Source organism: Canis aureus, chromosome 10 (assembly GCF_053574225.1).
Source record: "Canis aureus isolate CA01 chromosome 10, VMU_Caureus_v.1.0, whole genome shotgun sequence".
Classification (NCBI taxonomy): Eukaryota; Metazoa; Chordata; class Mammalia; order Carnivora; family Canidae; genus Canis; species Canis aureus.
Window position 1 is genome coordinate 73377582 of NC_135620.1, and position 15410 is coordinate 73392991.

General features: G+C 39.7%; 2 long non-coding RNA genes across 2 annotated transcripts in view; both read left to right on the forward strand.

The window, feature by feature from the left end:
* Positions 1 to 15410, forward strand: part of LOC144322739 (uncharacterized) — a 74470-nt gene that overhangs the window by 568 nt on the left and 58492 nt on the right. The window lies entirely within an intron of this gene.
* On the forward strand, positions 98 to 2166 carry LOC144322738 (uncharacterized). The gene is made up of 2 exons (XR_013388378.1): positions 98 to 420; positions 1866 to 2166. It is a non-coding gene; the product is annotated as an uncharacterized LOC144322738 (long non-coding RNA).

The window sequence follows — 15410 nt, forward strand, 5'->3', positions numbered from 1 at the left end:
AAGTATAGCCACTCCCTTGTGACATCATAGGTATTTATCCTCTAGATAAATAGTAGTAGAAAGTGTTTCTACTCTTTTTTTTTTTTTTTTTTTTTTTTTTTGAGAGAGAGAGAGAGAGCAAGGATCCAGGGGGAAAGTGCAGAGGGAAAGGGAGAGAGAGAATTTTAAGCAGGCTTCATGCCCAGCATAGAGTCCCACAGGGGGTTTGATCTCACAACCCTGAAGCCATGACCTGAGCCGAAATCAAGAGTCAGACACTTAACTGACTAAGCCCCCCAGGTGCCCCACAAAGTGTTTGCCCTCCTAATTCCATCACAACATCTGGTGCCTGGAAAACCAAAGCTGTCACAGCATCAGAAAGGTGTAGAGATGTGTGAGGCATAAAATAGAAGCTAAGAAACGTGGAGCATGGATACACAGGTATGGTAGGCAGACTATGACAAAATAAATTTAAAATAAGAATTCTGGGGGATCCCTGGGGGGCTCAGCGGTTTGGTGCCTGCCTTAGGCCCGGGGTGTGATCCTGGAGACCCGGGATCAAGTCTCACATGGGGCTCCCACCATGGAGCCTGCTTTTCCCTCTGCCTGTGTCTCTGTCTCTGTCTCTCTCTCTCTCTGGGTGTGTGTCTTTCATGAATAAATAAATAAAATCTTAAAAAAAAATAAAAATAAAAATAAAATAAGAATTCTATATTCAAGGGGAGGGAGATGGGGAGATGAATGAACTAGGTGAAGGGGATGAAGAGGTACAAACTTCCAGCTATAAAATAAATAAGCCATGGGAATGAAACGTACAGCACAGGGAATATAGTCAGCAATATTGCATAAAATTGGCATGATGACAGATGGTAACTACACTTATTGTGGTGATCACTTTGTAATGTTCATAATTGTCAAATCACTATGTTGTACACCTGACACTAATATAATATTGCATGTCAACTATACTTCAATGGAAAAAATAATTCTATGTCCAAATATATTATAATTTAAATGTGAGAGAGAATAATGATATGTACAGATGGACAAGTACTTAGGAAATCACCAGCAAAAATATTTAAAAGTAATGATTAGAACATATACTTAAAGAAAAATGAATACAGAAGGAAGTAATGCTAGGTAATGAGTACTTATGAATAAAGAAAATAATAACATCTGGTGTCCAGATGAGACATGCAAATATACATATATACATAGTTTCTATAACAATCTGGAATTAAAATGCTACCAAACAGGTGATAAAACTTGGAGACAAGAACATAGCTAAATTTTGTTTCTTGAATGGATGGAATCTATAAATACTGATTAAACTCAGATTTTGCTAGAAAAAAAAGTTCAGGCACTATTTAGGGAAATCACTAAAATAGCTGAAACACTATCAATTTAACAGAGCAGGGAAGAAATTTTTTTTTTAAAGACAACAGACAATGGAAATAAATTAATTTTAAAAAGCCAGTGATATACTACTTACAAGAAATATTTCTCTCAAACAAAAAGGAAAAACATATACACCGGGTCTTATAAACCAAAAGAAAGACTAATTATCTTACTGTCAGATAAGCTGGAATTTAGAGCTAACAGGGTGAAAATATAATATTTCATATTAATAAAGCTAACAGTACACCAAGAGGGTGAAATATTTATGAGCTTTGTCTCCATCCAACAATACAGACAGAAAAAGGCCAAATGGAATTTCAAATAATTCCAAGTAATGGTGCATTATACTGAGTATATCCTCTGACAAAACAAAACAAAATGGAAATAAAGTGGGTAAAATCTCAATATCATGGACAAAAATTCTTGTTAGAAAAGTGATTCTGTTTTTTAAGAACTTTGCAAACCAATGATTTGATCCCATGTTACAGGTGAGAGCCGCGAACCGTCGTGGTTTGGACAGGCTGGCCATATGATGTAAAACAGAACCCAGGCATACAAATCCAAACAAGACAGCAAAAATCTAGCTGTTGAAATCACTTACCAACAAAATTAAACTGAAGATTTCTTTTTTTTTTTTTAACTAAGCTCTAAGCCCAACATCGAGCTCGAATTCACTACCATAAATCATGCTCCATTGACTGAGCCAGCCCAGCACCTCTAGAGAAAAATATTTTTAACATAGATTGTATAAGAGTAAAATAAAGTGAAATTAAACAAACAAAACACAAACTGAGAAGATCTGATTCAGCTATCAGTGCTGTGTTTTTCTAATGTGGAACGAGATCCTTTGATTTCAAAATGAGTGTCAAGAAAGCTGGAAGACAACTGAACACTGAAAAAAAAGTCACATTTGTGGGATAATCCTGGATAGTAGAAAGTGCCTATGAATCTAGAGTGTTCGTGGTTAAGTCAGAGGATCATTTTACCAGTCTATGAAAGCTGGTATTTTTCCTTGCTAGGATTCTGGGTGAGTCATAGCAGTAAATGTTCAGTCTCACTTTTTTCCTTCATGGGCACCTTTTCCCATACAAGGCTCAAATTTAGAGAACAGTGGGGTCAGGGTGATCAACAGTGTCAAGGCAAAATAAATAAATAAAGGATAAACAAGCCAATTGCCTTTACCAATGGGCAACCATTGTTATCTTGGAGAGAGAGATTAATATCAGAGAAGAGGGGCATAAGCCATGCCTTGGAGAGTTAAAGGAAGCTATTGGGGAGGACATAGAGGCAAATTGCTTGACTAATATATTAATTAATTTTCTTGGAAAAGTTAGGCCAAGGAGTGGATAAGGGAATAAGATAATAAGTTATAATGAGGCGAAATAATGTCTTTTGAAAATTATAAAATGACTTGTGTGATTCTGAAGGATGAGAGAGAAAAGGTGACAGATTGGTTTAATTTGGAAATATCTGCAGATGGAAGGAAGCAGTGAAAGTGTAGACTGTCCTAATGACAGCGTGAGGGACATCAGGGAGAACCATGTTGTGGGAATCAATAGCAGTGTGGCCGTGGGGATTTTGCCAACTGAGGCTAAGAGAACCTGGCTGGCTGTAGGGGTAAGACAGTAGAGCATCTATGAATACCCAGTATTTGTGGGATCAACACCATCACCATGATTATCCCTGATACTGATACTTTGAGGATAATGGACAGATATAGCAGCCTATACGTTGCTGCTGCTGCTGACCTACCTTAATACAACTGAGAGGGGACATGCCATAGGCGCATGTGAGTGCATGTGTGAACACACGTACACACTAGAGCATCAGAGAGAGAGGCATTTTGGTTTTCTGAAAGTGGAAGACATGGAAAATGCTCTCCAACACCTCCTTTCTGATTTGGGAAAAATAGCAAAAAAAAAAAAAAAAAAAAAAAAAAGATGTATGATTTGCGATGACATAGTGGGTTTTATTTCTGAAAACAGCTGCACTCTAACCTCTATGTATGGAATAAGGATAAGCTAAAGGCAGACAGGTGGACAAAAGGGTTGTGTGGAACTCTGGGAGAAGGAATGCTTGCTTTCTTCTCTCTCTCTCTCTCTCTCTCTCTCTCTCTCTCTCTCTCTCGGGAGAGCACAAGCATGAGCACAGGGAGGGGCAGAGAGAGAAGCAGGCTCTCCACTGAGCAGGGAGCTGGACGCAAGGCTTGATCCCAGGACCCTGGGATCATGACCAGAGCTGAAGGCAGATACTTAACTGACTGAGCCAGCCAGGTGCTCCAGAAGGAATGCTTTAATGAAATTATATTGAATGAGTGTTTAAGAAGCCTAATAGTCTAGCCTTGTCACCTCCACTAGTTATGGCAAGTCATTTATCGTCTCAATACTTCAGTTTCCTCACTTGAATTACAAGAGGCTGGTCTGAGTCATGTCCAAGGTCCTTTGAAGCTCATCCTGCTTCCTGCATAACTACTTAATTAATTGTGTGGCTCTGGATTCACTTGGAACTATCACATAACCATTTTAGACTTCAGGTCTCACTCACACACACAAACAACACACCCTTTATTTGGGCTCTGTGCGGCATGGACACCCTGTGAGGATACCGTGTGCATCGGTCCTTTAGCAAGTGGACTTCCTGCCCGGCATCATGCTAAGCACTTTACCTACATTTTTAGCTTTTCATTCTGACAACCACCATGGGAGACCTTTGGAGAATAATATTACCATACCTTTTTTTTTTAAGTATGGAAAACTAAAGCTCGGGGCAATCCCTCTGTGTAGGGATGATCTGAAATTCAAAACTGGGTCTGCCTGGTTCCAAAAATCCATCTTTTAAGCCACTTGCTATGTTAGTCTGTCCGGTCATAAAATGGGGTGAGATGTAATTCCTTTTGTTGATGTATGTTTCAGTGCTAACTAAAAACAACTCAGTGACCCAGACCTTTTCGTTACTCAGTTGTAAAAGCCTCTGTGGTAGCATATCAGTGAAGGTAAATATAAAATGGGAACCTTCATAGAAACGTTTATCTGATAAGTCAGTTTGAAGTATGTTTTCCAGACACATTCAATAGATAAATGTATCTCTTCCTCTTAAAGTTATTTATTGAAAAATAATGCAATCGTTGGAGTAAATGAAAATTGCACCAGATAGGCTCAAATTTATATGGATGTACACCATAAGCAGTTTCATGGAAAATTGCTTCCAAAATTACATCCTTAGATGGGACCCCTAGAAGGGGTCCCAGAAGAACCCCATTAATAATGCTCCTTGAGGCCACATAAATTCATTTAGGATCTTTTGCTTTATGCAATTAGATATAGTAGAAAGCATCCAGCTTCTTAGAGATAGACTTAGTTAAGAAAAATATAGTGGGTTTTTAAAATAATCACTCTAGGCAGATGCTCCTACAACTGAAGGAAGATGTATCTCCAGTGAGAGAATTTGACCCAAATTATTAAAATCATGATTGGAATAGTGATAAGAAAAAGTTAAATAGCAATTTACCACTTACTAATGTGTCCAATTCCATAAACTCGTGTAATCTTTAGAGCAACCCTGAGAGGTGAATGAAACAGCTTTGTCCTTCCCTTTGTAGCAAGGAGGAAATCAAGTCTCAGAGATAGTGATTGATCCGGTCAAGGGTAGGGCTAGTACATAGCATAGCTGGGACTTGAACTTTTGCAATTATTAGAGGACGGGAAATGAGATTTTTAAAATATTTATTGTGGATCAGGGCCTGGGTCAGATTTTTACATGTTATTTCATCCAATGCTTCAAATTATATTCTTAATGGGTTTCTATCATGAGGACAAAGAGAGAAAGAGCACACACGAGAGCAAGTGAGTGCAAGAAGGAAAGCGAGAGAGAGTTGTTCAAGGTCACTCATTTATCTTCTAACAAATATTTATTGAATTGCCATGAAATATTCTTGGTTCACTGGATACAGTGATGAACAAGATGGACAAGTGTGAGTAAATGAAGGGGTCAGAATTTACACCCCGTTCATAAGAACACAAATTTATACCCTGTTCGTGGGCCCACAGAGATTACTACCATCTTCCTTCTGCTTTTCGTACTTAGAAGTATAGCATACCTACCCTGTGAAAGACCACAAATGGGTATTTGCATCTCTGCAGCTACAGAGAAGACCAAATAATGCCCAAATCCTAAACGATGACAAAATAGTGGTGGAGACTGAACTCACTTGCAGGAATCGGGGGAAAGAATCTGAGTGGACTGCCTCGTTTGCTGTCCCTGGCTTGGTGTCTTCCTTCCCTTTGGTGGGAGCACACTTGTACCCTCTTCCCTTCGCACGAGGTACCCTAACATAGTGCCTGATTCCTCCTCAGTTCAAGTGATAGACAAATGCAACCAGATGAGGCAAGAATGCCACTCTCAAGAAAGAGCTGGGCAGAAAGCAATGGCGGTTAGGCTTTGAGCCAGTCTCCTTGAACCTCCTTGATCATGATGTGTCTTTTCCGGTCACAGCCCTCCGAATCTTAAGGTATCATTAGTAACAGAATTCAAGAAACTTCACGGGGAAAAAAAGTGTCTTGTATATTTCTGCCTCATTGACTCTCCATCTCATTTCCAATCTCATCTGAAAACATATCTTTTTCTCTCCTGACCGCATCTGCTAATTGCCCTCTCCCACGGCTATTATTTAACTGAAATATATGTGATCACTTTAACAAGGGTATTTAACTTCATGGGGTTGTTGAGATGCTGTTTTTAATAGTTTTAGGTTGAAATGTAAGTGGCTGAGGTTCTTAACCAGGAAGGGTCCTTATGAAAGCCTCATCAATCTTTTATCTAGAAGCCCTCCCTAGTCTTTTAAACCCATGCCCCTGAGAAGATTGGTTGAGCTTTATATTTATAGCTTATATTATGAAAACAAAATTAGTTTAGTTCCCAAATATGCATTTTTAATACGAAAGCTTTCTAAACTGTAGTTTTCCTATACTGTCCCCCGCCCCGGAACAGTCCATTATGACCTCCTCCCTGCTTAGTTTCAAATCTTGGTTTTAACCACTTTGTAACAATGTGCACCTTGACATGCTATTTATTTATTTATTTATTTATTTATTTATTTATTTATTTATTTTTAATTTTTTTATTTTTATTTATTTATGATAGTCACAGAGAGAGAGAGAGGGAGAGAGAGAGGCAGAGACATAGGCAGAGGGAGAAGCAGGCTCCATGCACCGGGAGCCCGACGTGGGATTTGATCCCGGGTCTCCAGGATGGCGCCCTGGGCCAAAGGCAGGCGCTAAACCGCTGCACCACCCAGGGATCCCCCTTGACATGCTATTTAAATAGTATGTCTCAATTTTCTCATCTTCAAAATGGGAATTATATACTTATTTTGAGGCTTCTATAAGAATTAAGTGAAATTCTGTCTAGAAAACTCTTTTTACAATGAAAGAGTTACGTTAGTTCTTATGGAGTGGAGAAGCACATATGATTCTCAGCAGTAATTATAGTAATTACAGTACAATGCAAATTCCATGAGCAACGAGTCATTGTCTACTTAATGCTATATATTCCTCACACCTAGAATTATGCTGGGCACATAATGAGCAATCAACCTCTCTGTGAGTGAGTACCTTTCACCACCACAGAGTTGCTTACAACTTAGAAAGTGCTTGCAAATCTATGATACCATAAAATTCCCTCAACAGTATTCTACACAAATATGGCAAAGCATTTCAACCGGACATACAAAGGAGGGGTAGTTCACTATAATTCTGCTGCTCTGGGGTACTGCCTAAAGATCCACGCTACAGTGGATCACCCTCGACGTCCTTCTTCTTCTCACTACTCACAAACAGTGAGTGACCACATCCTAACAGTTCTGTCTCCCAGTTTTTTCTTAAAATATCACTGTTGCCATTGACACTAGTCAAACGGTTGGTATTTATCTGGGTGGCTGCAGCAAGTTCTGTTTAATAGCCTTCCAGATGCCACTCCACTCACTCACTTGCTCATTTCTGATATTCATGGGGCATCTACACCCAGGAAGGCACTCTGTTAGGTCCCCAGGAGAAGAGGTAAACCGGATATGACCCTTGCACTTACGCACCCTCTTTAATTCTAGTGGATCAGTAGGTGGACCTCTTGCTAGTGTCTACTGATCGGCCCCCTTGACGTGACATTCACGATCCTTCACTCAGTTACCTCTTCAAACTCCTTCATTGCCTTAACAATCTATAAAGCTGACATGGATCTTGACACATGACCCCCAAAGCCATAATCAGACTTTTGTTTTTTTTTTTTAATTCCAAGAACAAACCTCGCTTTTCCATGCTCCTGAACTTGGTGTTTTCTCTCTCTGAAATGTTCTGCTCAAACCACTCTTGCCACTTCTCAATCAGAAGTAACTGCAATGGAAATAGCTATGCTATGAGTGATCTCTCTCCTAGAAGCATAGTGCTAAGTACCATTTGTGGGTGTACATATATATACCCACACACATAATTACCTCTTGTGTAATTCTTAAAAGACCATTTTACTTATGAGAAAATTGAAATGGAAAATGGGAAGTTAATTAACTCACCCAAGGGCACAAAGATAGCCAGTGGCAGAGTATCATTCCAAACCTGGTTTGACTTTAAAGCCCATGTTCTTAACTGCTCTGCTTTATGACAAGTGAGCTTCTAATCGTCCTCCAAGACCTAGTCCAAGGGCATTTAATCTCTGAAATCTCTCCTGACTTATCTAGGCAAAGACAGCAGCCCTGTCCCTTACATTTACTTTACACACATCTCTATGGTGGTATCCTTTGCATTTACCTTATATAAACATTTGCCCTCATTATCTGTTTAGAAACCTATCTCTGCTTCTTTGAAGTCATTGGTTTACTTATTCATTCTCATATTCCTTCAGTTTAGCATCATAGCTACTCAATAACAGGTGCTCATTAAGTGGGTGATGAATGACTGACTGACTGAGCAGCACTTCCTGTTAAGAGCAGCGTCAATATGAGAGAAATAAGTGAGTTAGGTAGGTGGCAGTAGCTGATGAAGTCTTGAAGGCTCTGCTCACCAGGTCATCATGCAGGAGGAGTTTGACCTGACTGGAGAGAAAACCCAATCAAACATTGCTTGAAATAGTGGAGACAAAACATAAAAACAAAAACAAAATCCAGCTTGCTGCGCTTTACATTTTTCATCTAGTGGTTTTGGCATTGCACTGACGCTCAGAGCTACAGGTCAGGGCTAAGTTCACCTGGGCTTAATTGGAAAGTACATAGGTTTGTTTTGGGAATGCTCTAGGGAGCAGCTGACCAAGAGACCTCTGCTATCAACTTGAAATATAGCTATATGAGGATTTTTCAAAAAATAAAAATTTACTGTGTTTTTTTTTAGCAACATGCCTTCCATTTTTCTTGGCTATGTTTGGGATCTTTTTAGTTTAAAACAGAATGAAGACAACATGCACCAATTTGATCTAAACACTGTTAGAAGTGATGTGGAAAATATGTAGCCCAACAGCAGTAGATTGATTACACTAATGGCCCCAATTCTTCACCCTTCAAATCTATACCCTTTAGTCCAATCGCTTTGCAGTGCCTCCCACTCTGATTCTGAACCAAACTGTGTGACTGGGCAGGTGTTCAACTTTCCTGGTTTGCTCTGGAATGTCTTGGTTTTAGTATTGAAGATCTCACATTGGGAGAGGCTCCTCAGGCGGAGGGACATCCCTCAGTCAGAAACACCAGGATGGTTGACACCCTATTGGCCAGTGGGATGTGGCATAACAGAGACTAAGAAAGAACTTGCTAAGTGGGCTTGTCTTCTCTTTTGTGGTACTTCATCACCATGAAAAAAGAATAGCCTTCAGGAGAATGAGAAACACCCCGGGGGAGGGAAGCCAAATCATTTAGTTTCCCCAACCCTGGACAGCCTAAATCTGCCACCAGCCTAAGAACTCTTAGGCCCTGTGAATAAACACAAAGATATGTTAGATATGAATCCAGGCTACAGAGACACTTAAATATGCAAATATAAGCAGAATTATAAGTAGCACATGATTTTTGCCTTTGCATACCTGAAGAATATCATTAGGGGAGCAGATTCATTTTTTTCTGTGCTAGCTGGGTGAAATTATGACCAGTGTAGAGACTCTATGTGAAGATAAATGTAGACGAACTTAGATTTCTTCATGAGGAAGAATTTTTTAACAATCGCAGCTCTTCGAAGCTGTCCACAGTTGGCTTCTTGAGGCAGTAAAGAGCTGTCCTGCAGTTGGGATGTTGGTGCTGATGCTGGAAAGAGGGCTGACGTGCTGAACATGAAACCAAACTCTGGGCTCTGCACATATCTCATGCTCATAAAGTTGGTCCTGGCTGGGAGTAAACTACTCCAGACAGAGAAATTGGTATCTACAAAAACATGGATACATGAAGAGGCTTGATGTGTTTGGGGTCTTACTAGATTATGGCATATGCACATGGATATGATGCATAAATGGGTTTGTAGGTGGAGATGGAGACGGGCAACAAAGCAGAAGTGATAGTATGGTGGGTTTGTACCATGTTAATCCTGCTATCTAAGTACTGATTTTCCAAGGATCCCTTTCCCTGGGTAATTGAGGGTTACTATGGGCCACCAGAGTCATTTTATACAACATGTGAAAGGAGGAAGTGAAGTGGTAACCACATCCTGTTTGGACATGGAAGGTCTATGCAGGATACCAGGGGCTGTTGCAGATCAAACAGTGTTGCTTATCTCCCAGTCTCCACTGAGGCACAGGTCAAGGGCTGGCTCGCAATTCCTCCGGCTCCCATTAGATTTCCTTAAGCTTTTCTAGCTTCCCATGATGAAGGGTACCAGCTTCTCCTGCTTCTCCTGCAGAAGACCCACATACTCCATTAGATTTGGAGGGCTGGAGGCATTAAAAGTGCAACACAGGTTCCATTTCATCCTTATAGGTTCCAGTTTGTCTTTGTAGGATCCAGGTTATCCTTGGTCTCCCTCTCTTCATGTCTATTTTTCCTTTTTGACTGCCTGCCATGCACACATCACTTCAGACCTAAATACCTACCAAAGAATCCACCTTACGCAGACTGTACAACCAGCACCCAGAACCATATAAGGTCAACTTCCTATAATAAGTCCCTAGAGCCAAGTCACTCTTAGTGGTTCAGCTTCTCTGGTCAAATTCTGATTGGTACTGATAGACCCTAGAAGATAAATTGTATATGACCTTTAAGGAGGTAGCCCACATGGGATTAAAAGACTGGGTTATGAAGTCAGACATAACTTTAGCTTGTAAATCCCCTTCCTTCCTGCCATTCTGTGAATTGTTTACCCTTAGCTTGTGGTATAGGAAACCTCCAAGATGACTCCCCATGACCTTCAACTCCCGGTATGTATTCCCTGTGTAGTCCCCTCTCATAGTATATCAGGGTTGGGGAGTATGATTAATAGAATACTGCACAAGTGATGGTGTGTTACTTCTGAGTAAAGGTCATAAGGACACTGAAGTTTCTGTCTCTCCCTCTCTTGGTTTATTTGCTCTGAAGGAAACCAGATGCCATGTTTCAAGGATACCTAGTTGTTACAGCTATGTGACTGAATTTCTGAGTCAATCCTCCAGCCCCAGTCGAGCCTTTAGATGACTTCACTCTGCCTTGTACTTATACATTGTACTTTAATACTTCATTGTAAACTCATGAGAGACTCACAGCCTGAACCACCCACCTAAGATGCTTTCAGATTCCTGACACTCAGAAACCATTTGAGATAATATTCGTTGCTTTAAGCTTCTAAATTTGGGAGTAATTTGGTATGTAGTAATAAACAACCAATATCTGGTATAATAAATAACAATTTCCTAGAAAGTAAAATGGGGGGAACTATAATACCCACCTTATTGGGTTGTTGTCAAGATTAAGGGCACACCTGTATAGAAAGCATTGATTGCTGTGTTGGGCATGTGGTAAATGCATAAATGAATGCTGTTCCTGCTGCCCCTGCTATTAGTGTTATTGCTGTTTTTGTCATGTCTTCCAAACTTGGTGTTCCACGGTCCCTTCACTCCAGGCTACAGGGGTAGGTATAAGCTTCATTGTGGAGATGATACATGTATTGGATCTTAAAATCTACCCTCTTATAAATTTATGGTGTCTGCCACTTGAAAATCACTGGGAGTGTGGTAGAGGTGGGCATGGAGAAGAACAGCTCCATACTTGGACTGTGTTAGGGTTGGTCTTCCTGGTGCAGGGAGAGCACACCCTTAACCCAAAGGAAGAGTCTTAACTTGAATTCAGAAAGCAGCTGACAACACCAGCTCACGTAGGTCCACCAGTGGCCCAAGGGCTAGAGAATATTAAAGATTGGGTATTAAAATCTGATGCCTGCCTCTTTGGGAAATTAACTTAGTTGGTGATAGAGAGTTATTGGAAAGTTGCAAGAAGCATGGGCACCTTCCCAGGACTTGATGGTGCAAACAAATTGAATGGCATTTAACATATCTAATTGTTAATGAAATGGAGTATTATTTGTGGGGTGTTAATTCCTTCCCTTCAGCAGTAGTTGCTTGCTTTGACTGGAAGTATTTGCATCAGAATAATAAAACATTGGGGCTTAAAGAGGTTTTCTAGATGAATGCATCCTGTACTTTTACAAATGTGGTAACAGGATGGAGAAAACTACAGGTATATAGATAAAAATAGTGCTGAATCTCTATCTTATTCTTTCCTGAAGGGGTTCTGGGCTGAGAGCTAACTTGCATTGAATAAATTATTTATTTTCTCTAAACCTCAGTTTCCTCATCTATAAAACAAGAATAACATGTATTTTGTTATAGGTATTATGAGGATTCAAAAAATGCTTGGCCCATAGAATGTCCCACATAAAATGTAGTTTTAACATTCTTTGTTTTATATGTAGATTTCTCAATGTTATGGTCTTTATACCAAGCAGAAAAAGATATATGGATATTGTTGAGGCTGTTCATGCAAATAATGAGCTTTATCTAAAAATAGTTGCTTGCATTTTTTCAATGAATCAAGTAAAATTGCAAGATTTCAAAGATCACATTTTTACAAGCATCACTTTCCAGCTCTGCAATCCCTGAGGGTCAGGCCACGGCGATTACTTTCTCCAGGTTAGCTTACAATAATAGAAGAGAGGTTCAGAGGTTCCTTAGGAGGAGAATGGTATCTATCAACAGAGATCAAAGGCCACCTCTACCATTTTTAATAACATGACCAGAATGTTATTCTAAGTACTTGATCCTCAACGATATGAGAATTAATCTCCTTTGGTTTTCTGAGTCCCACCATGTTTACCTTACTCTTTGGTTTGAAGTCTTCTTCCTCAAGAGCTGGGGAATTTTCATCCTACAAATGTTCCACCATTCATATTCTTTTTCTCTGGGAAATAACATTGGCCTAGTCAGATTATTATGACTAGGGGCATCTAATATGAAGGGAAAGGAATTTAAGAGAAAGGAAGAAGAACATGAAATAAGATAGATGATGTTTCAGAGAGGTAACAGAAGCAAGAGCTGAGAGCTGAATCATGGGCAAAATTTAAGTCACTGGAAGGATTAGTGAGAAGTCTGGATCTGGTACAAAGAAACCAAGTCCCCAAACTGGGAAGCAGTCAAGCAAGAAATTACAAGATAGTGCTTGGGAATATGGTCAGTTCATGTAATGGTGCAAAGCAGGATCCACCATGACTGTCTTATATCCATTGTGTTTAGCTTCTCATTTGGGGAAAAGGATTCAAACCGACTTTGTTGAAGACTCAATAAATTATATATATATATATATATATATATATATATATATATATATATATCAATACATGATCACAATATATTTATCAGACTATTCTGCAATAGGCATTACTCTTTCCATTATCCAGTTGAGAAAATTAAAGCTTAAATTACTTGATTCCTCACAGTTCCATAATTAGTGAACACAGGAGCCAGAACTTGAATGTTGGATCTATACCTGCATAAGTACAAAGTCTGGATTCTCTCTACTATCAAGATTAGCTTAGAGTACTATTAGAATTACAGATAGAAATCAAGTAGCTCTAGTTAGATATCTTTGTGAAGTGGCAGCGGAGGTGACTGAGATGAGAACTAGGATGGTCAGCTTATACGAGGGTAACAAGCCTATTTTTAGATGGAAAATGGCAGCATTTCACTTCTTTGTGTATTCCTCTAATATCATGATGGACAGAGACTCTCTACCATTACTTTGAGTCTTAAGACAGCATATATGAAATGAAGGCTCAGAGTTCATGCAAGATATTTATCTCTTGGAAAGAATGGACTACAACCATTTGAGTTGAATCCAGTATACTTATGTTCAAAAATTCTTCCCTTGGAGGCAGGGAAGTGATAAACGGTGCTTAGAAAGATTTTAAACCAAAATTGTATCAAGACAGTTTAACTTCTCAGTGGGAAAGTATGAAAGGATATTTGGATAGTTTTAAAAGACCTGTTTAAATCCTGGTTCTGCTTTTAACCAATGATGTGGTTTGGGGCCCTGTCTCATTTCTCTGTGCTTACTCATTCTCTCCCTAAAAGTTAAAACAAGGGCTCCTGGGTGACAGAGTTAGTTGAGCATCTGAGTCTTGGTTTTGGCTCAAGTCATGGTATCAGGGTTGCAAGACTGAGCCCCCTGTCAGGCTCTATACTCAGCACAGAGTCTGCCTGAGATTCTCTCTCCCTCTGCCTCTCTCCACTAATGCTCTCTCTCTAAAATAAATAAATAAATATTTGAAAGGTGGAATATAACTGCCCCAATTAATATTATAGATTTGCTGTGAAGAAATATAATGAGAGATGTGTGAAATGATCTTATAAATTTACTGTGCCCATGTTGAGGTTGACACTTTTCCCTAGACACCAAAGGCCAAGGTCCCCATTTGCCTGGTACTAGAGGATGCCCAGAGAAATGGAAATTAGTACTTACACTCTTTATCTAGAAACAAAAGGACACAGTGCCGCCCCATGAGAACGGTGAACTGAAAGTCAAGGTGTCTGGGCTACTTCTCACCTCTTCGAGTCATTAACAATGTGACCTGGGAAATTATTCCTTCCCCTGTCTGAGACTTCTTTTCCTCACTTGTTAAATCTTTAGATTAGAAGATAATCTAAAATCTACAAGACTGGTTTTCAACCTTGGCTGCAAATTAGGCTCTCCCTGGGTACTTGTAAAAGACTAATGCCCAGGAGGCACCCAAGATTAATTAAGCCAGGATCCCTGAGATATAATACAGGCATCATTATTTTTGAAATTCCCCAGATGATTCCAACACACAACCATGTTTGAGAATCATTGATCATCTTAATGGTTTTAAGGTCAGAGCCCTTCAATGTCTAATATTCTAGTGTTTTGAGAGAACTTCTGGTTACCTCCTGTTTGGTTCATCTTCAATTCCTTGGTAGAGTTAGGTAACGTCATTGAGAATTACACATACCAGTTATATTAATTTCCTAGGGCTGCCATTATGAAGTACCACAAACAAGGTGGTTTAAACAACAGAAATGTATTGTCTTACTAATCTGGAGGCTGGAAGTCTGAGGTTATGGTGTCAGGAGGGTTGGTTTCTTCCAAGGGCTTTGAGGGCGAATTGGCTCCCTGCCACTCTCCCTTGGTTCTGGTAGCTTCCTGGCAATCTGGAATCCCTGGGTTTGTAGAAGCTTCATCCCAATCTCTGTCTTCATCTTCCAATGCATTCTTCTTGTGTGTATATCTTTGTCCAACTTTCCTTTTTATGAGGATGCCAATTATATTAGATCAAGGACCCACTCTACTCCAGCATGACCACATCTTAACTAACAATGTCTACAGTGACTATTTATGAAAAAGTTCGCAAACTTAGGTACTGAGGTTTGAAAAATCAGCATGTGGATTTTAGGGGGATGCAATTCAATTTATAAAACCAGTACCTGGATTTCAGCAATTGCAAAGGGCGTGAATCATGGCAGGTGACCTCTTAAAACTTCCATATTTGATTCCAAAGGAGGACTCATTCTCATGCTGAACACAGCACATGCTTACA